General features: G+C 34.1%; 1 long non-coding RNA gene across 1 annotated transcript in view; it reads right to left on the bottom strand.

The window, feature by feature from the left end:
• Positions 1 to 19842, bottom strand: part of LOC109027212 (uncharacterized) — a 95959-nt gene extending 76117 nt beyond the window's left edge. Inside the window, exons 1-2 of the long non-coding RNA XR_002006318.2 lie at positions 19647 to 19842; positions 9448 to 9529 (exon numbers count right to left, since the gene is read on the bottom strand). This is a non-coding gene — a long non-coding RNA (uncharacterized lncRNA). The remainder of the gene's footprint in view (positions 1 to 9447; positions 9530 to 19646) is intronic.
• Positions 19843 to 22102: the final 2260 nt, after the last annotated feature.

Raw genomic sequence — 22102 nt, 5'->3', positions numbered from 1 at the left:
ACAGTGCTGGTACAGGACTGGCAAAAGCATTCCAATTCTCCTGTCAACAGTGTCTGAATTTCTTTTTTAAAACAGAAATCTCTGACAGATCTCACCATGGACCTCTGATTAGCCAGATGACATGTAGATAAGGTTTCAAGACCTACTGCAGGGAATGCAATCGCAGGGTCTGTCACCAGTCTTCTTTTTGTACTGCAACTTCTTCATTCAGAGGTGTCAAGAGGGCAAATCTCTAACAAAGGAACTGCAGCGAGAGCAGTTGCAGAGCCCACCACAAGGCAGAAGAGACAGAGTCGGAAACAGATGTGATAATGACAACAGCAGAGCTGAAGCTGCAGCCCAAAAGCGCTCCATAGCCCACTAAGACATCACAGGGCCAGAGCTCCCTATGGCGGAAGCCCCCATGCCACCCACAAACCTCAGTGGCTGTCTGGTCCGGATCCTTATTTCCAGATAGGCAAAAACATTTTCTGATTTTTCACAGATAAAGAGAGAAACCTATATTCTTTCCACATGCCTTGTAAATGTACTAGTTAAAAACTTATTACTTATATATTACCTACATCTCTCTAGATGTCATTTAAACATTCATCGGGAGAGGCAAGGAAAATAAATCTTTGTGGATTTTTTTTCCTATTGCTTGTTGAGGTCAAGTCTCCTACTTAAATATTTTATATGAGATGAAGCCTTAGCATGTCCACGTTCCTTACCAGACATTTCCTTCAAGAGCTTCCCTCATCCTTCCCTACTGCTTTTGCTCCTCTCATCATAACAGAAAGGTATTATGCAAGATTGTGACAAACTAGCTGTTCCACACCTCTGCAAAGGACAGATCGAGAGGAGATGGATTTTTTAATTATTACCAAATTTAGATTAGGTACAAGGAAATCGAGATGAATTTTCTGTTATATGACATGGGAATCAGCTAACAATGGATATTACAAAGTTTGCTTAACTTGGTTTCATAGAATCACAGATACCAGGAGTTGCAAGATTCTCTAGGCAAATATCTGATTTGTCTGGATTAGGAAACTGAGGCCAGAGAGTTAAATGACTGGCCAATTAGTTTCAGAAGCATAGAATAACACACAGACTTTGGTGTCAGGATAACCTGGGTTCAAACATGGACTTTGCCACTAATTTGTAGCAGATGCACAACCTCCTAGAGCTTGTTTTCTCATCTAAAAGGTGTGCACAATGGTACCTACCACGCAAGACTTTTGAGAGAATTGAATAGCACTGGGTATGAAAAAACCTCTAAAAATGATTCTCTCTATCAAATTCTGATCATGTTTGTATGAACCAACATTGTCTTTTTTTTTTCTGTAGAGCAGAAACTTCTGAACTCTAGGCAATGGCCCTTTTCAACTTAAAGATGACATTCTTTGTAATCAAGGAACCAATCTTTCTTTGCAAAAATTAAGTCAGTCTTGGCCTGAATGTGAACATATTTGCCTGTAGAACATAATTGCCTGTAGAATTCCAGTGAAGGACTGGAAAGGCATTAACATAGGTCATTCAAAAAAAAAAGCTCTATTTATCCTTTAAACCTCTGTTCATTAACAATAAAGAATAAAGTAAGTACAGAAAATTAACATGCCTTCCATTTACCAGTTGATGTCTAGTGAGTAGAGGGGCAGATCTAGGCTTCGTGGGACCTGAATCTAGCAATTTTGGAATCTGTTTTAAGGGGTAAAATATTATATCTGGAATACAATATTGGATATAAAAAACATTTAGTGAGAAAATCACAACAGACTATATTTTTTAGAAAACTAATACCACATACATGAATACAGGAATTCTGACAAATTAAATTTTGTATGATTCTCATGAAAGGGAATAAGTTGAATGTATAATTCCATGTCTGCATTACTGAGAATATTTCTCTTATTTTGACTAGGCATGAATGAGGTCTCTACTCACAATGTGTTTCTCCTTCACTATATACTATATAGTACACATATATACATATGCACACACATATATATACTGTATATACACATGTACACATTTGTGTGTGTGTGTATATATATATACACACATACATAAATATATACACATACATATATATACACACACACCTACACACTATATACTTTTAGTGCTTATTGCTATAAGAAAATTCATAGAGTAATGTGACTTCGAGGCCTGCCTCTTCACAGTACTGTGAGGAATCAGAACAGTGGAGTACTCCTGGTACTCCTGGTACCATTTTTCTGGTAGAAGCTATTCCTTACCAGGGCATGGAGCAATAACTTACCTAGCCAGGGAGGAAACTGTAAACCAATAAATATGCCCCATTAATCTAACCTGCAGTATTCCTAAACTGTTTCCTTGTGGCTGAATCCTAAAAATGGCTATAGCTACTCAATACAAGATATTGAAGAATATTTGACCAAGGGGAAAGATAATCTTGACCAATTGTGGTCAAAATCTCTCACTTTTTCAAACTTTACAAAAACATGCCAGTATAAACAAATTTCTTGGAATGAAAAAGAAACTCAAGGCTTGGGAGTGGATTGTGCAAGTAGAGTCTGTAAAGCTTTAACTTTCTTAGCTTCCTGGTACTTTAATAGAGTATAAAGGAAGAAGAGATGACTCAGGAAAAAGAAAGATGAGGGAGATGAGGAAAGGGAAAGAAAAAAATCAAATTACTGCTTTGAAAAAATTTCTGTATAATTCTACTCTGAGTAAAGGAGGTGGATGAGTGATATTGCACAATTCCTCACCAACTTGATATCCCTGCAATCACAAATGTATACATAAGTAATTCAAGTACAATGAAATTTAAAATGTACTGGAAATTATTCACTTAAATGAAAGTTTTTATCTTAAAAATCACTACTAAGGTATATTAAGTATACATAAGCATATATAAGATTATGCTTACAATATATTATATATGCTTAAAGTATATTAAGATATACTTAAGGTATACCCTTATTTGAACAATGGTAGCATTACTCAAACATTTGTAGAACTCTTTTGAAATTGTTTCACTCAGGTAGTGAGTTATGCAAAATATCAGGGTTATTACTTTATTATACCTACTTTTAACCTCAAAACATTTAACACTACTTTATTTAAACCCCCTTTAACAGGTAACACTTAAAAATATTTTTATCATAAAATACATACAGACACAGAAAATTACACTGACTATTCTGTAGCTAATTATTATATATTATAGATACAATATGTATTATATAATAAAAACATGCATCTTATGTATAACCTATTTTAAGATATGCACTCTTGCAGCAAACACTCAGATCAAGAAGTAATACTTTTCCAGCCACTCCAAAAGCCTATTTGCACTCCCAATGATAATTAGAACCTAGTCCTTCCCTAAATTAAACTATTTTCCTGACTTTCATAGATTCATTTCTTGTGTCTCTTTATATTTATCCTGAAAATGTGCATACTTTGATGCTAGCTCTCGAACTATAGTTTATTCTTACTCATTCTGAAATCCAATATGTCTTTTCAGTATTTTTGAATTCTATGGATTTTCCCCTTATCCCTCTATTTTTATTACAATTTATCCATCATACAACATTGGCCGTCTGATATGTAGTTTCCCATACCCTGCATTTTGCCAGTTGTCAACACTTAATGGTGAAAATCAGCATATCCGTCTTATCTTCTGTATTTTCTGCAGATTGGAATCTAGAGGTTTGATCAAATTCAGGTTTGATCCCTTTGGCAAGACCATACATGTAGTGTATTATCAGGAGGCATAAATTGCGTGGTTTTCTCTCTTTATGTAATGTTTCAGCTCTTCATCAGTTTATTGCCTATAGCTATTAATCACTGAGGCCTGCACAATTGTGATATTTTGTCATATCCTTTATTTTCATTTTCACTTATTAGGCTAGGACTCTTTATTAAAGACATTCTTCCCTTAAATTATTGTTTGGTTACCCAGTGTTTCAATTCCTATTGGAAAGACAAGAAAAATGCTTGATTCCTTAACTTGATTTACAAATTCTCAAGAAAACAAATTGATCTCTGAATCAACTTCTGAAGGTGACTATTCTTAAAAATAATAACATTTTGCATTCATGGATATAAACATACCTTATAGATTGCAATTTATTGCAATGAGTATTCTTGTTGAAGTTTAAATTGACCCACATTTGAGCAATGGAAGCCTTTTCAAGTTGGCTCTTGGGTTCTTTCAATGTGTCATAATAGTCTTCAAGGGGTTCCTTGCTATCTGGTATGTCAGATCTTATATATTTCCCATGTAAAATCTGGAATCAGTTATTTGTCTAGAAACTCTAATTTATCTTGGTGGGAAAAGGTATTTTGAGACCACTGTCTAGCTATGAGTAATGCTCAATGCCCTCTGCATAATTGGATGGATGATTATTTCTAGGCCTTTCCAATGAAAAGAATTGTGAGGTGTTTAAAGATAAAATATGTCATACATTCATATTGATATTTTCAATTAAAATTCAGAATCCATATTATATCTTTTATTTCATATAAGGAATCCTGGTTTTCAAAGACACAGGTGATGATAGAATATTCCATAATTACTAATTTTCTTTATTTCACATTACGTATGGAACAACCTAAGAATAATTATAGTAATACTATCATCTTCCATACAATTGCCAAAAAGAGTTTTGTACATTTTTTACTAATGCCCTCCCCTCCCTGCTCTCCTCATGTTTACTTTTGTACCATTTCTTCTTTATCAGAGCATATGGTGATGACATAATATTCTCTCAAATTTCTAATCCTTCATTTGGTCTCATTTTGTAAGTAGCTACATATTGAATGCTAACCCCAGTCCTTCTATCAGTGTCCCTCTAGTTCTGTTGTTTGTCTAACACTTGTTTTCTAGTACAGCCTGAGGAACATGAATCTCATTCATTGAATCCTTACATGTAGATAGCAGTTTGTGCCCTTTGTGCTTCAAGGACAGATTTGTTAGATGTAAAATTCTTGTTGCATTTCCTTTCCTTTAGTAACTCAAATATATTACTGCATATATATATGCACATTTTATATATATATATATATATATATATATATATTGCCTAAAGCACCACAGCCCCACAAAGACCTGATGATAATCTATTTTTTTTGTTCCCTTTATTTGTACTATTCTTCTTTTTGGTATAAAGATATCCAAAGGAATTTCTCTCCTTTCTTTAAAATGCAACAATTTTATTAGAATGGGTCTCAGTGTTGATCACTTTAGCATGGCATTTTTTGCAGTGTAGTGTTCTCTTCAATATGAGGTTTCTTTCTTTTCCATTTTGTTTGTTTTCTTCGGCAAACTGTCCTTAGATTGTATGTTCTAGCATTGGTTCTTTCTGTGCTTGGTTTTCTTTTTCAGGAATTCCCACTTCCTGTATGTTGGATATTATTTGCCTGTGTTTAATATGTGTCATTTTTTCCAAAATGTGTTTATTTTATTATTTGAAAATTTTTCTTATTTTCCTATTGTATTTCCTTTAGGCATTACCTGTTAGGTTTAGCCACATTTGTTATCTTTCTAATTTAGTCATTGTTTTGGAATTTTTTTTAATTTCTAATTTTTCCTAAGTTTGATCACCATATTATTGAATGTTTTCTGAGTATTTATGGACATGTATTTCTAATGTGCTCGTATCATTTATAGAAATGCTATTCTGCTTTTTAGTGTTATTTTTTATATCTTATAGCTAGGAAATGCATTTGATCTTAATGCTTTCTTGCTGCTCACTTTTATTATCATTATTTTATTGAAATTAGAAAACTAGAAGAAAACGGGTTTCAGGTAATCTTTGTTAACCTCACAGAGCTTCTTTTCTGTTGCTTTTAGGTAATGCTCAAAATTATGGCCCAGTGCTCTTTGATGTATTCTGGTTGTTTATCTTCCCCACACTCATGTGCACCTTCTCTTTCTTTAATCGTTATTGATCCAGTCAATTTTGATGACACTCAGCAGTTGCTCTTCCATTCAGAACCTTGTTTTGGCTACTTTACATCTAAAGCTCACAGTGGCCACATTGCTCCAGCCACCTTCAGACCTTCCTACCATGGGTCCCCTTGCATTCACCCACTATTGGAGAAAACAAAAATCTCCTTCAGTTTCAGACTACATCTCCACAGTAGCCCTCCATATTATCCAGGAAATATCTATTGTCTACTTTAGGATTCTCCTTTTCTAGCATCCTCAGATGCCTGTTCCTTCTGTGCTTCCTTCAGCACAGACACTGATATCATAAAGGTCTTGTGGCTGTTCATACTTTCTCTCCTCTGCACTTGTGTCTTTGGCACATTTGGAGATATTTTGTTACCTTTGTTTTGTTGTAAATCCTGTTGCGTGTTTTGGACTTTGTTAATTAGTTCTCTGTTTTTACATGAGAATTGGTTGAGTTAAATAGGTTATGCCTCTGCTGCCATTTTCTAGAATCTACAACACATAAAAATTTTGCTCAAATAATTCTTGCTTGTCATCAGCTTTAAAAATATCCCCTTTGGAAAATATTGGCAATTTGAGGATATGCAAAAATAACAGGAATAGCAGTAGCATTGTTTAAAAAATTATGAATTGCCTTTGAAAGACCTCTGAAGGAGAGAAGTATCATTTCAATCTACAAGTTCTGATTGTTTTATTTTTAAAAATGAGAAAACTTGTTATATTTTTCATAGTCCTATGTTCAAAACAACTTAATTATAATTAAGTGTACATATTGAACAAATCCTGGAATGGAACGTTTCTTATATTGTAGGCTTTGTGAAACAAACCTCTGGGAACAATTTGAGATAAAATGACTTTCACAAAGATTATGGTATGTATGATCTCCCTTGGACTTGTAAAATACTTCACCTCTGCTTAGGTGAGGAAAGAATAATAAAAATACTATAACATTTCTTAAGCAAATGGTCTCCCAATATTCTTCTCACATGATCAAACATGATTCTTGGCATTACTATTTTGAATTATCGTATGTATTTTCCTTCCATAGCACCAAGATATTTTGTTTGTTTTTTGAGGGTTTTTCCAAGCTTTTCTTCTAATTGCTTTATTCGTATCTGCTATGTGAAAGTATAAACACCTATCTTTAGCTTTTCATAAATGCATCTAACTATGAGACTGACTCTTGGGGACTTTCTGTCCTTTGACAGAAAACCTGGACATTTGAGAGGGGATAATCTGTTACTTTGAAGCATACCTTGAGACAAGGCTGTGATTATCAGGATTGTGGTAATGGTATGAGCTAGTAACTTTGGCCTGTTGAAAGATGGATGCTGCTGCTCAGTTACGGTTCTAAAATGAAACTCCAGTCTCTACCATAAACACACTGACACAATTATCAATCTATTTTCTGATTATGTACGTGAGTTCATATTTAACTTCAGATTTGCCTATGAAACTGTTTTCCTGACAAGGAGTCACTTATTACCAGGACATCTTTTCACTTGATAATAATCAAGGGAGGCTTTTGCAGTTCTCCCTTGAGCTTTAATTACAGGATTGCAGCATGTTCAAAACATGCTGCCAGATTTCTCACTTGTACAGGAGACAGAACACATATTTCACATCCTCTGCATGTCCTTTATCCTTCTTATTGATTTCCTAGGCAATTCTGTATTGATTTTATCTTCATATTTCAATGCCTCCTTGGTCTTTTTCCTTCTTATTTCTCTGAGCTCTTAGAACTCTGGATTTCTTCTTGTTCAGTCGGGTCATCCAATTAAGATTTGTGTGTGATCCTCTTTTGCCACTCTGAAGACTCTCTGTGATCCAGGCTGGAGCCCAAATATTCTTAACAGGATGACTTTTATTTCGAACTCAGACTGTCTATGTAAGCTCTGGTACCCTCACCAGTGTTTGTATAAAAGTGTGAAAAGAAACTGTAGCACGAGCCCTCCTGCCTAAAATAATCACTCTCTGGCCTGTGTCCCACAGTCAGACTATTCCTGACCTTTGTATCAGACTCTTGTGCTTACTACTGGTGCTATGGCTTTGTCTTAAGAGCTTTGTTCAACAAAGCACCTGCAATAGTGTTAGCAACCAAGACAAAATACAGGGTCTCTCATCACTCTCATTTATCTTCTCATAACACATTATTGTGGCTTGGGAATTGTGAGTAGCCTGACTTTTCATGGTAAAATGAAACAAACAGACAAACAAACAAACAAACATGTTTCTGTTGGGGCACTGGACATCATGACAAGTCTCTATAAGGGGAGCCCAGTACCTAGTTTAAGGCAGAATCTCTTAACAGATAAAACACTTTATAAATATTTGTTAACCTCGAGGAGCTCTCTTTTCCAGACTAGGGAAAAATAGCAAATGCCACATGTTTTGAAATTTAAGCCAGAATATGACCTCTCTGAGTGAATTGTAGAAGATAGGGGTTTTACCCAAGAGAGTGGCTCAATTGAATCCTATCATTCAAGGTTCATAGGAACTTGAAATTTGTGGAATGTGAATTTGATGTGGAAGGATAGCATATCATAATCTCTGAAATATTTTGCTTCTTTCATTGCTTACAAATATGAAATCTGTAAGGCAAACATGTGAATCTTAGATTAGTCCTTCTCCTAATTAAAAAAATCAGTTTTGAGATATCAAATTCATTACTATGATTATAGAAACAGTGAGCTTGACAATAGGAGGTGACTCTAATCTATATTCATCTTTTCACTTGTGGCACCAATATGCACAGAATATCTTCTGATTTCCCTAGACCCATTTGCTGGAGATAGAAAGATCCTTATATAATATTCCAATTTTGGTCCAGACAATCTTCCTTGATTTTAAAGAATAGAAACTTACAACATTAGATAAATTAAGGATAAGTAATTGTGACTGAAATGGTTACTGCATGGATGAGGCTCGTTAGCTTCGATCAGAATGCAGTTTTACTTTTTTCCATATTCAAATTTATTCTGTGAGACAAATTCTTCCTCATCACTATTCCCATATATTGGGTTCTGTCAGTGCCCGTACAGACCTGCCACTTAACCCCAGCATGCCATGCATGGCAAACCTCCCACCCCCACCCTGCCCACCTCCCCATAGGATTCAACCAGTGGGTGGAGGTGGGTCCAATGCTGTGCTGTGATTTGCTCCAGAATTTCTCTGTGGAACCAGACTGAAGACTGAATTTGCTCTCCAGCAGAGATCACTCTCTGCTTAGCTTTTTGCTTCCCCATTCCATTTTCCCCAATCACTTTCTTCTGAGAGATATCATCAAAAATCACTTAAACAAGAATCTTGTCTTAAGCTCTGCTTCTAGGAACCTGACCAAAGAATCTCAGACAATTTTAACTACTATCTATAGCTTTTTTGCTGTTGCAGAAAACAAATGTTAATTTTTAGTCCCAATAACAGCTTCATTTTAGTAACTGAAAAACCTAATCCTGAGTAAAAGCCAAAACTTTGAACTTCTTTCATTCTGGGGACCATGTTGAAGAAAATGAGTTATCTACCTTCTTTCTTTGCTTGTGCTTCTTGGTATCTCGCTAATGGCTGTTGGCCCCAGTTAGTCCTCTGACCCCTCCAGGGTTTGAGCTGGAAAGAGAGAAGGGATAAGAAACAGAAAAAAATCTTACTCAGCTGACCCAGATGTCATGTCTTATTTCTTTGATCTGACTATTGCAATTATTTAAAATTGATCACCTATCTCCTAATTGCCTTATAACTCCACAGAGACTTATGCATAATAGCCTTCTGACAACTGGTAAGGACTCTCTTCACCTGCGTGTGGGTCCTCCTTTAGGTCCTGAGAATTTTCATCACTCACCCTCTTTCTGTTGGGACTTCAGCACCACCTCAGGTGCTGAATGATCTCTCTTCAATGGTGCTACATCTACGCCTGAGACCTACACCTTAGCACAGTTTCCAAAATAGGCTCTGACAGACATGTACTCTGGACCAACATTAGGTGAAAGAACAGCTACTTGACATTTGAGGCCTCTTTATTCACCAACCAAAGGCAGCTCCATTCATAACTTTCATTTGTAGAATTTTTAGACATGACTCTTACACCAGGTGGTTGTGTTCATCAGGCGAAGAGGACACAAATCAAGCTCTTCTAGTAAGGTATTTGAAACTCCACTAAACTTTAGTTGAGGAGGAGGCATGTCCCATCCTTATTCCATGGAGAGAAAGACCTTCCAATACGTTGATAATCCTCTCTCTTTCTCAAAAAAAATCCTCTCTTCAACTTCAACACACTCACAGTATGTGAGGTGCTAAGGACTAAAATCAGATTTTGAATACCTCTTTGAAAGTCCAGGCTCTCCCCAGCTTTGGATTGTGGCACTGGTTGCTACCTACCATCTTTGGATCCAATAAAAACTGTGACAGAAGGAGTGCCATTTATTAAATACCCTTTGAAAAAGGTAACTTATAGTCTAATGAGTATCTGTGGTCAAGAAGCAAAGATTAGCTAGAACTTAAGAGACTGGATGTGAGAAATTGAAAATTGGAAACTGATATCTTTCTCTCTTCCCATTTGCCTCCCTCTGCCTTGTCTTATTTTTCTTCTGTCTTCTTATGACTGCTTGCCATTCTCCTTTATGACTCATAAGTTATTCCCTCCTTGGTGCCTGCTTGTAAATGGCTTTGGTTTACCATCACCTACATTCAAACTCTGCCACTAAATGAATTTTGACCTCTTTCTAGACCTTACAGTTTGAATTGCTGAGAATGAGAATCTGATTGGTCAATCATTATCTAATGAGACAGCTCCTTGGTGCCTCCTGATTCAATCAGTTGTTTCTAGCTAATTCTGGGAAGATGAAAGTTACATGATAATTTAAAATGGTCCCTGATGAGTGCCGCTTTTGCAAGGGCTATGGGTTTGGACAACAGCCAAAAAAGGGGAACATATCTACACGTGTATTTTCAAACCTATCCAGAAATGTAATTTCCCAACTTTCTTACCTTCTAATTTTGTGCTTTTCCAATCAGTGTAATTTCCTCAGGCTGTGTTACAAATCTATACATTCATTCATTCGTATTTATTCTGACTTGAAACCCCTTCTTACTTTAGTTCTTTGACTATGACCCATTCCTTATGATCCAGATCAAACACCATCTCTCTCAGAAAATATTTTTCAAACCTTCACAATGGGTTCTTGCTCTGAGTTCCTAAAGTACCCTAAAGATGCCTTTATCTTGTCATATGAGTACTGCTTGTATACTGACTTTATATATTTAAGAAGTTGTTTTCCCAAAAGACTCTTCAAGGTCGGTTGAGACTGTATTGTTGTATCTTCAGACTCTAATAGATAAATAAAGAGAAGTAATAAAGGCAGTGTTATTTTACATAGGAAATTCAGGGAAGCATCTCTTAGGAGCTGATAATTGAGAAAACAACATTTTAGGGGATACTCGATATTTGGCAGAAGAGCATTCCACACAAAAGGAAAAGCCAATGCAAAGGTCCTGAGCAGTAACAGCTAGGAACCTTGTCTGATCAGATTGGGAATGTGCTCTATCTAGAAAAGCCAATTAAGCCCACATTCATCCTTTTACCAACTGCATCACAACATTAACTCAAAGGAAGTCCACCCTGTGTTGGAGGTGGGTGTGGTCCAGTGCTCATTTAGAAGATGAATTCTTATGGTCCTGTGCTGAGACATTAATAGAATAGGTTTAGGAAACCCAGTTTAACTCATATTTATTCTGGGCTTCCCAAAAGTTTGTACTTATCAATGAATGCCTCTTTTGTTATTGAGTGCAATTTTTTGTTATTGAGTGTGCTAATTGAATGCATGAGATAACTTAATTATTTAAGTCTTTGACTTTTCTTTCAAGTCAACTTAAAAGTACAGAATTCAGTCTGTATAGCAGAATTACGAAGATTTACAAAAATCATGGATTTTAACATTTAATATTGTCCTTCTTAAACTAAAATTTTGGTTAAGTTTCTTATTTTGTGCCTTATCTCATAAACATTTCGAAGAAAAAATATGGACATTAGAAAAGGAATGATTTTATGATGATCAACCTACTACCAGTCAACTCTCTCTAGTATTTCTCAAGAGTAAACATGTCTCTGAGGTTCAAATAATGTGTCTCAGGAGCTATCCATAATCTAAACAAAATTTTATATTTTGGGGGGTTTTAGGTTTTAAAATGATAATCTAGAAAATGTTTACATTTTTGATCATTTTAATGGCCCCTTCATGATATGCTAGTGCCATGCAATTTCAGTATCCGTATTTTCATTTGTGCTTACGGTCACAAAGAGGAAAAGAATACTTTATCAATGACCTTGGGCTAATGAGAAAAGCATAGAACAGAAAGCATTTAATATGCAAATAATTTCTCACAATAAATGAAGGAGAAATAACATTAAGACACATGATAAGAACTAGAAGTTCTGGTTGTTATTGTTGCTTTTATGTAAATGGAAAGAAAGTAGTGGGAGAATTGCATTATCACATAGGATTCAGTGCATGGTCTTGTGTGATAGCTGTGTTATATTCACATTGCTGGCAGCAATTGTTTTGCAGAAAAGTGACTTCTTCAGTCATATAAAATAAATTTTCTTGTTTCTATTTTTTCATTTGTAAATTCACTTGCATTTAACATACAAATTTATTTGGCTTTCAGAGTTGTATAATAGTATCCATCATAAACAATTTGTACCAATTTTATGTTTACACATATTTAATTAAAATAAAATGATTCTTGTTAAAATTGAACATCTTTGAGAATTAGTTATTTTTTAATGGGTAAAAATTTTATTCAAGTTTGATGAATACTGCAATATTGTAATATACTCATGATATAAAAAATTAAATGATCTGTGGAAAAAAACTTGGTATTTTAGCCATCATGAACAGAAAGGGGTCTGTCTAGGTATCATGAAAATAAGTTCAAGATCTCTTGTGTTATATATCAAAGAAGATGTAGTAGTTAATATCACAGCATCACCTGAAAGTAATTTCAAACAACACCAAAAATGTCAAGTGAATTAATTCATCATTTTGAAAGACCACATATTTTACAGCAATACTTTTACTTTTAAATTAAAGCATTGCAAAAAATGAATGATAAATGTCATGCTCCTTTCACAGTTCACATTTTTTATATACGGTTTATTCACTTTGTAAAATTAAACATAATTGGCCATTTCATATTGACTGAAAGGTACAAAATTATATTTTGCTTCTTAATAATAAAAATGATATTTTCAAAGACTTCTATCAATGTAAATATTCCCTAATTTTCAAGATTTAAATTTGAAGACAGATGACAATAAAGGAGGGAAAAAAGAAGGGAGATAGAAAAACAAGACAGAAGGGGGGAATTTGTAATGCTTGAAGTACTTCGTAGCTTCCAATTTCCCTGAAGTTGAAGTGTTTATGTGGCAGCCTAGCTTCCTCTACTATCTCTAGATAGAGAAGAGCAGAAAGACAGACAATGGTTGATGAGCCTAAACCACAGGTATTTTGCTGTTCTGAATAAAGGTGCTTTAGAAGTTCTCCCCTGAAGCACAGCAAAGCACAGCATGTTCATGGCGGCTTGAATTTTATCTGCTCTGACCCGGATATCTGTAAGTGAAAAGAAGCTAAAGCAATGTATGTGAATGCATCTATCCAGAGAGAGAATGTCAAGGTATTTTTAAAAATAATTCCCCAAGATTTATCTGAATTTCCATGGTCTGTTATCAGTTCTAGTAATTGCTGATTATAAGTTATCGAACATTAAGGCCATATGCCAGAGACAGCTGAAATCTCAGTAGTGAACATAACTATCTAGAAACTAGATTGTGAAGGAAAAGGTCAACCTATATGATGAAAATATGGAACAAAAACACATGGTAGGTAACATTTTTAGGAAAAAGAGAAGCTCACCAAGATATAGAAGTTTATAGGCACAATCTAAGAAAAATAAAGTAAAATGGTTCATACAACTAAGACATACATGAATTTAAGTCACTGGTCTTTTACATAAGCAGCAATATCTTCAAGAACAAAACAAAGTAAACACATTTATGACTAACACTTTTTCAAATTAGCTGTAGAATAAATTATTATTAAATAAGGAAATCATGCTTTTAAATATTAACAAAGTATTTTCAAAATCTTTTAGGTAAATTACATTATTAAAGCCCTAATGAGCTCCATAGTTGTAACCTAAATTCTGGTGTTTATGACTAGAATTTTGGCCCGCTATCTATTTTCTTCATAATCACGGAACGATCAACTGTTATTTAGAATTTAGTTTTTTTATTTGTATATAGGTTTTTGAGTACAGTACAATTTTCCATAGGAGAATTTAATTTGTATATCAAGGTATATTTAGTAGACATTTCCAGCATGTGAGAATTTATATTTCAGCATATCTGCAGGAGCCAATAAAGATAGAGTATAAATCTCCCTAATCATTCCCTTTAGTCAAAGCATATTATAATGTCTTTGGAATTTCAAGGACTAGATTCAATAGAGCAAGTGATTCAGTAGGTAAATTTTTATTTATCTCTATTATTCTCCTTCTCTTCCATCTTGGATTATGTTCTCTATATTCCAATTTGAATAATAATCACATTTTAATTTATCTTTCCCTGAACAGCCCGTTTACCCTAACCTCAGTCACGCTAACTGGCTCTCACCCTGCATTGATTAAGAGCTCCCAGAGATAACAGAGTGTGCAGGAGCATGAATAATCTCCTTGCTTCTCAAGTCAATTCTTGTGCATCTCCGCAGTCTGGCAATAACACCCACAATTTGACTAGTGAGGGGCTAGCTGTGAACTCTCAAATAGCATATGTATGACCTTCTGTTGAAAAAATAAAAATAGAAAAAAATTAATATTAATATAATGAACTGTTTCCCTAGAGGAAGAAAATACTTAAACATTTTCTACTTCTGCTCCAGCTCTTCACTGGTGACAGAGAACTATGCTTAACAATCGAATTGGGCAATTACCAGCAGATTTACAGCCTAAATCTAATGAAAGTAAAGCTGTTACCAGTGTTAGAAAACTACAGGAAATTGCAAAGAATTGAGGTGTTTTTGATATGCTACCAACTGGGGCTGGCCATAATAAAACCTTCATCTTTATACTTCACTGTGACAGTCTTAGCTCAGTTACTCATCATTCCTGTCACTGAAGCAGTCCCCACACTGGTCTGTCTGTCACCAAACTTTTTACTTTCCATCCCTGCTCCATTTTGCTTTTAAAATTATCCCAGTTCACAAATCTGATCACATCTTAGTGAGACTCGGAGATGAATTTCCATTAGAAGTAAGTGTAAGCTTCTTAGTCTGGTAAGAAAGCGACTCCTTTATTTTGTCCCAGCCTGATTTTCCAGGATTATTTCTCAACATAGTCATCCCCCCACAAGCCTCCCTCATAGCATTCACCCTATGCTCTAGATGCTTGTGATAATTTGGCACTCTCACTCATATTTCAGGCTCATGCTGTTCTTCTTAACTGAAGTGTTCTCTTTCCTATCCTGGTCAGTGTAATCACTTAACAAGACTGAGCACGAAGACATTATAATTGTATTAGAATTATTTGTGTTTTTTTCTAACAGACTCTGAGATCCAGAAAGGTACAGACTTTATGAGTTTATTCTCTTACGTTTATTCTTCTACCTCCCTAAATTAAATTTATAAACAAGATTAGTGTCCAAATATTTTTACCTATTTAGCAAGTCAAAACTCTGCAGATGATAAAAAAATTTTTGTTTTGTATTGAGAACATGAGAATAACATAATTAAAATAAATAAAGTTGCTACTCATGTACAAAGGTACACAACACTACTAATTTCTTATTCGTAAGTTTTTTTCTCCAGAAATGCATACAATAAAACTGGAACCTATTTTTATGCTAACAATTATGATATTAATTATTTTTTAAGAAAGTCAGGCACAATGAAAGGAGGAGAAGTTTGAAAATCAGAAAGCTTTCAGTTCAAATTTTATTTTGCCACTCACTAGATATCAGACCTACAGAAAGTCACGTAACTCCTTGTATATCAAATACGCAAAATGAGGATTAAAACATTTACTTCTCAAGGATGTTTGAAGGATCAACTCAATAAAATTGGGTTAAATGAGAAGAAATCACCAATATTCTACCATGTTTATCTACAGACACAGGATAGTTTTCCTTATGGAAGTCACTATTGCCTTGAAACTAACCAATTAACTAGTAAACAAGTCATAGGTATAAGAACTATTCTCTATAGCATAGATGCTTAACAATGGTCAGCCTTACACAGATGATAGATTACAGTGATCGAATGATGTGATGATGATGACTAGAACATGGATTGCTCCTTCAGTCTTGAGCATCATTGCTTGTCCAATCTGGCAACCAAGGCCTGTGCTTCAACTTTGCTCGGCTTGTGCTTGAGAAATATAGCAAAACTGACTGGCTGAGTCACAAATTGGGCCCACAGAACTAACTAGTAAATTGGGTTGTTAACCTGCCTCAGGTATGAGAACCAACGGCTGCAAAGCCAGGTGAAGGTCTACATTAAATTCAATCAATTTTGAGACTCTATTATAAGTTGATATTGTTAGTGCAGCAAAAAAAAAAAAAAAAAAAAAAAAAAAAAAAAAAAAAAGACAAGTCATCTTCAGGCCCTGCCTTTAAAAAGCTTACAGATAGCTGTTACACAAGACAGGCAGTAATGTGCTTAAAATGAAATTTAAGAGTGACTCTCAGAGGGTAGGGAGAAAGAGAGAAAGATTTGTTTGACTATTGGGATCAATACACATTTGCAGCCTTTAGGAAGCTTGTGGTTTCTGTATCTATGCCTTGTTATTGGTTGAATTTCTTACATAATTCAAACTATTCATTTAAATGAAATTCTGCACAATTTATGAACATAGTATAACAAAGAAATGTTGCTGATTTCTTTTTCTCTCAGTGTCTCTGTCTCTTGAATACTCTCTGCTCTCTCTTTTTTTCTCTCTCTCAAAATAACATGTAAATGAACTGCCAGACTTCATTCCAAGTCAGCGAAAGTGAGCAGATTTTATGTAATCCCTTGGCTCCTGGAAACTGCTCTATATCCAATAAGTAAAGGAGGCAAATATTTCACCAGTGTGTTATGACTGGTGGTTTGCAGGGTCATTTGGGTGTTTACAAAGTTAGAAAAGTGTATGAGGTGCTAAAGAGCAATTCAACATAAACAACATTATTCCTTAATGACATGATTTTTAAATGTTCCTTAAACAATATTATTCTTTGATGACATGGTTTAAAAGTTATTAAAAGATGTTTGAGGTCAATTGTTACATTACTTATGGAAAGTGCCTATAAATATTGAACGAAGAATTTGATTTTTATAGGATTATAAAGTGAGGCTATATTTCTATAAACTATCTAGAAAAAAAACCTCAGGAAAATGAACTTTTCCTTCATTTTTTAACATTCACATCTTAAATGTTTTTTACTTAAGTTTTTAATTTGCAGTATAAAATGCACTGAAGAGAATATTAGCCATTTTCATAATGTGTCTCAAAAATAATTCTCTTTTGAAACTAGGAAAGGAAATCTTTAACCAAATATTCCGTTAGAAATATAGATATACTGAAGAAAAACAATTTGTAGGAAACTTGCCTTTATGCTTCCCTTCACTGTTTAAGTTCAAATTCCAGTCACTCAAATTGCAAAGTTTAATATGAAAATGATGGTAGCAATAGGCTCCAGTGAATTTTACTACATTTTCCAGGCACAACCTCATAAGTTTTGTGGTGAGATGTAGTTTTGTTTTGATGGTGACACACTTTGTTTTTTATTTAGAAACATGTCTCTTTAACCTACAGTGATATAGTGATACTTTAAAAATGAGTATTTTCAGAACTCATTTCAATTCAATAAATATTGCTCTTCAGATTGTCCCTTAAACAAAAATTGCCTCTTAATGCATAGTTTGAAACAAAACAAAATTTGCAAGGAGTTGTTATTTTAAAATCTGTATACAATACTTAATTCCTCAAATTTCAATTCTAATTATTTTTTTCTAAAAACCCACAGCTTCCTCAAGACCTTGTGAAAATATAATGTATTGCCATTGTGCAATAAATAAGATAATCCAACAGTGAAATAAATTTCAATACAAAGTATGAGGAGTTGATGAAAGCAGAAGACATGAGGAAATTAAAAAAAGAATACTGCTAGATTCCAAGCATAAATATCCAACCATAGAGGCGAATGTTTCAAAGCTTTTTAACTTTCCTTATTTAAAGAATTTCTTTACTGGGACACTTTATATTCAGCATTTCTCCCCTTAAAATAGAAAATGAGGAAAGAAGTAAAATATTAAATAGTAAAAGTATTTTAATTGTATAAGGGCTTTGGGTATTGAAAAAAACAAATTTCCTTAAAAATCATTTAAAAAATCTTCAGGATGATTTTTATTTCTACTTGTATTATATTACGTCTATGGGAGAAAAATTACTTCTTTGAACTTGTTTAAAGGAGTAATTGTTTAAACTTTTTAAGTATGTGCAGTTAGAATTTTTTTAGAATTGTTATTAGTATACTGAGCATGTCTAATTTCAACAGAGCAAAATGACAAATATTAGTACAGTTTAAAAAGAAAACAAAAAGAAATGGTTATCACTCATTCTTTATGTGTGTTGTGGATTTTTATATCAGTGTAGTTTGAGCGATATACATGGAACTTTAAAATGTATATTGTTTAGTTTTAAGCAACTAAAAACATTCAGACCTACCATTAGTTTAATGATTATCCTCAGTTTGTAGAAGATTCATTACCCACAGTAAGAAAATATGCTCACGTTTTTGCCTTGGGTTAATATTCCTTACTGGAACTTTAATGTATAGTGAAATAATTGCCTACCCTTCATATTTCAAGATTAAAATCAAATCTGAGGTATCTTCACAATTTGAAAGAAAAATTTCTTATTTCAAACTACAAATGAAGACATGCCGAACTAATAGCAAATTGTTTGCTTTTAACAATGTGTGTGTTGTGTGTGTGTCTGATATATATATATTAATATGTGTGTATCTGATATATATTAATATATATATCTGACAAGTATATATATATATATATATATACACACACACACACACACACACAACACACACACACACACAGCATGCAGTACACAGGAAACATTGGTGAAGCTTCCAAATTGTAAAATATTGTGAAGAGTTGACTCCTATTGGCTAGGAGCTATAGAATATCATGGCCAAACTGGAAGCTTGACACTAACAGTTTATTTTTTTAAAATTTCAAAATTAGCTAAAATAACAGACACACAAGCATATATTATACCCTGAACAGGGATAATAACCAAATATATGTGTGCAAGATCTAAAGATGGAGAGGAAATTTAGGGTCTATGTTTTTATTTGCTTAAAAGCAAACAATATACAATTCAAAGTTCCAAAGCATATTTGCACAGGCATTGTAATTATTAGCTCACTTTATCTCTGCTGGCTCAAAGTAGTTCTCAGCTTTTTAATCACTTCTCTACTGGCACAGCTAATGTGCCTACAAGTTGTCTAGAATTTTAATATTGCTAAGTTTAGTGATGTAAGTTGTGATTAAATTGTTGAAACTTGTTTAATGCAAACCCTGATTGAAAAGAATACATGCTTATTTAAGGAAAATGTACAACTTTGCAAAAATTATATAGTGCTATATATAGTCCCACATTTAACAGCTTTACCAACCTGCAAAAAAGTTGGTTCTTGAAGAAAACTGCCAGGCTATGTAGTCTGAAATCTGGAGTCGTAATACCAGAGAGCTGTCAGTCAGCCATCCATCCATCTAATTGGCTTCTTACCATCTTTCCATCATGTTTTTTTAATAACTGGTCGCCTCTGGCTAAAATGCAAATCATGAGGAAGAGCCGTCTAGAAAAAGCTGCTGCTTTCTTAATTATCTGTCAGAATATGGACCAGTGGACCCAGGGCCGCACTGTAGAGTTATGCTAAGCAGCAAGGCATCATGGGAATTGGAGTGACAGCTCATTTTCCTCCTGTGTTTTCTGTGTTCGAATGACAATGCAGAAATATGGGTTTTCCCACACTTTCTCTGAACACCTGGGCTATTGCTCAGGGGAGCACAAAGCCAAAACTGTCACATTTCCAGACATGGTCTTATTGCTGTCACTATGACAGGATTGTTGACAAATGCCAGCAGTCATCTCGGCATCTTGGGAAATGTCTGCCATGATTGTGTCAACAGCCTGACAGAAATTGTTAATGTTTAAACTTCTTCCACTGACAGAATCCTGTCTTGCTGACAATATTTGTCATATGAAACTCAATCTTTGTCAAACTTGCTTAAAAATTAACACTTTCTCAATTTATTTTTTTTTCTTCTGGTTTACTGCCTAGCAGTGCAAAATTTTAGCAATAAGATTTCAACAAGGTAACGTAACACAGTAATTTAGATCCACATTCCATCCAAATTCTCCAACCCATTATAACTTGTGGCCACTTTGTCCTTTTGACCTTTGTAGCCAGAATAATTAGGCATAAATACAGCATATATATAAATATACACACACACACACACACACATATATATACACACACACACATATATATGTATGCCTTAGGATTCAAACTTGTGAATTATTCGAGGTACAAAATACTATTTCTCAGTATACAAGGTGGAAAATCAATTAAACTTTGTGGATGTTTTTACTTAGAAGTAAATCAGTTGCAAATTTGAAGATATGCATTAACTAACTTTGACATTTAAGCTGTTAAATTTTTATTCCATTATTTCGAATTTTGATTAAAAAATCAATCTGACAATTTAAACAGTATCTTTTGCAGGAACTCAGCAAGTAGAGTTTTTTCTTTTTCTTTTTTTTATTTCACAAGTGATTTTGTCAAAAGTGGACTATTACAGGGATAGCCTTAACTTGCTAATTCTGATATATGTGTTAGAAACTATTTACGTGAGCAGTTTAAAGTATATTCATTTTTAAAGGAATGTCCTTTATAAATTCTACAGGTGGCTCATTTTTTGAAATATTTTTTAATGAGACACAATGCTCAGATTACTAGAAGGTAGTTAAATTGTATCTGGCTGTACTAGAAATGCCCAGTCCTCCGCAGGATGCTATATGTCTTAGACATGGTACAAAAAGAAAGAGCAATTGGTTAGCTGAATAATATTGTCCATCTGTCCCTGACAGAACAATCCTTGTCAAACAAAGACTGACAACTTGTTAATAATGATATAACTATTATTAGCAGTATTATTATTAGATAGTATGTCATAACACACAATGGTATACACACATACGTGGTATACCCTTATACCAGTAGGGACATATTAAAATAATTTATTGTTACAATAGATATCTCCTAGAAAAATGGAATGTATCTGGTAGCACTACTTACTTGAATTGCTGCCAAACAGGATTTCCAGTTACATTATAGAAAATGAACAAAAACAGATACTGTCTAATTTACTGAAATAGACTTTTTATTATGCCTTTTGGTTTAATTTTTATGTCTTTAAAGACATATTATTTTTTCATATATTTTTTAAAAATTCAAACATTACCACAAGTAACTCCAGAAGTAGATTGTGATATTTTAGACCAGGAACTGACAAATTTGTTATGCAATAAATCAAATACAGGCACATCTTGGAAATACTGTGGGTTGAGTTCTAAACCACTGCAATAAAGCAAATATTGGAATGAAGCAATATTGTAATAAGGTGAGTCACACAATTTTTTTTGTTTCCCAGTGCATGTACTAGTTATATTTACACTATATGGTATTCAATCTATTAAGTGTGCAATAGCATTATGCCTAAAAAACAGTGTGTATACCTTAATTTAAAAATATTCTATCGCTAAAAAATTCTATCAATCATCGAAGGCTTCGGTGAGTTATCATCTTTTTAGTGGTAGAGGGTCTCATCTTGATGTTAATGGCTACTGACTGATTAGGGTGGTAGCTGATAAAGGTTGTGGTGGCTGTGGAAATTTCTTTAAAAAAAGACAACAATAAAGTTTGCCATGTGGAGTAACTCTTCATAAAACATTTCTCTGTAGCATGTGATGCTGTTTGATAGCATTTCATCCACAATGGAATTTCTTTCAAAACTGGAGTCCATACTCTTGAAATCTGCTACTGCTTTATCAACTGAGTTTGTG

The sequence above is a fragment of the Gorilla gorilla genome, chromosome 5 (assembly GCF_029281585.2).
Source record: "Gorilla gorilla gorilla isolate KB3781 chromosome 5, NHGRI_mGorGor1-v2.1_pri, whole genome shotgun sequence".
Lineage (NCBI taxonomy): Eukaryota > Metazoa > Chordata > Mammalia > Primates > Hominidae > Gorilla > Gorilla gorilla.
The sequence above is the reverse complement of the archived record's forward strand: the minus strand, read 5'-3'. Positions and strand labels throughout refer to the sequence as shown.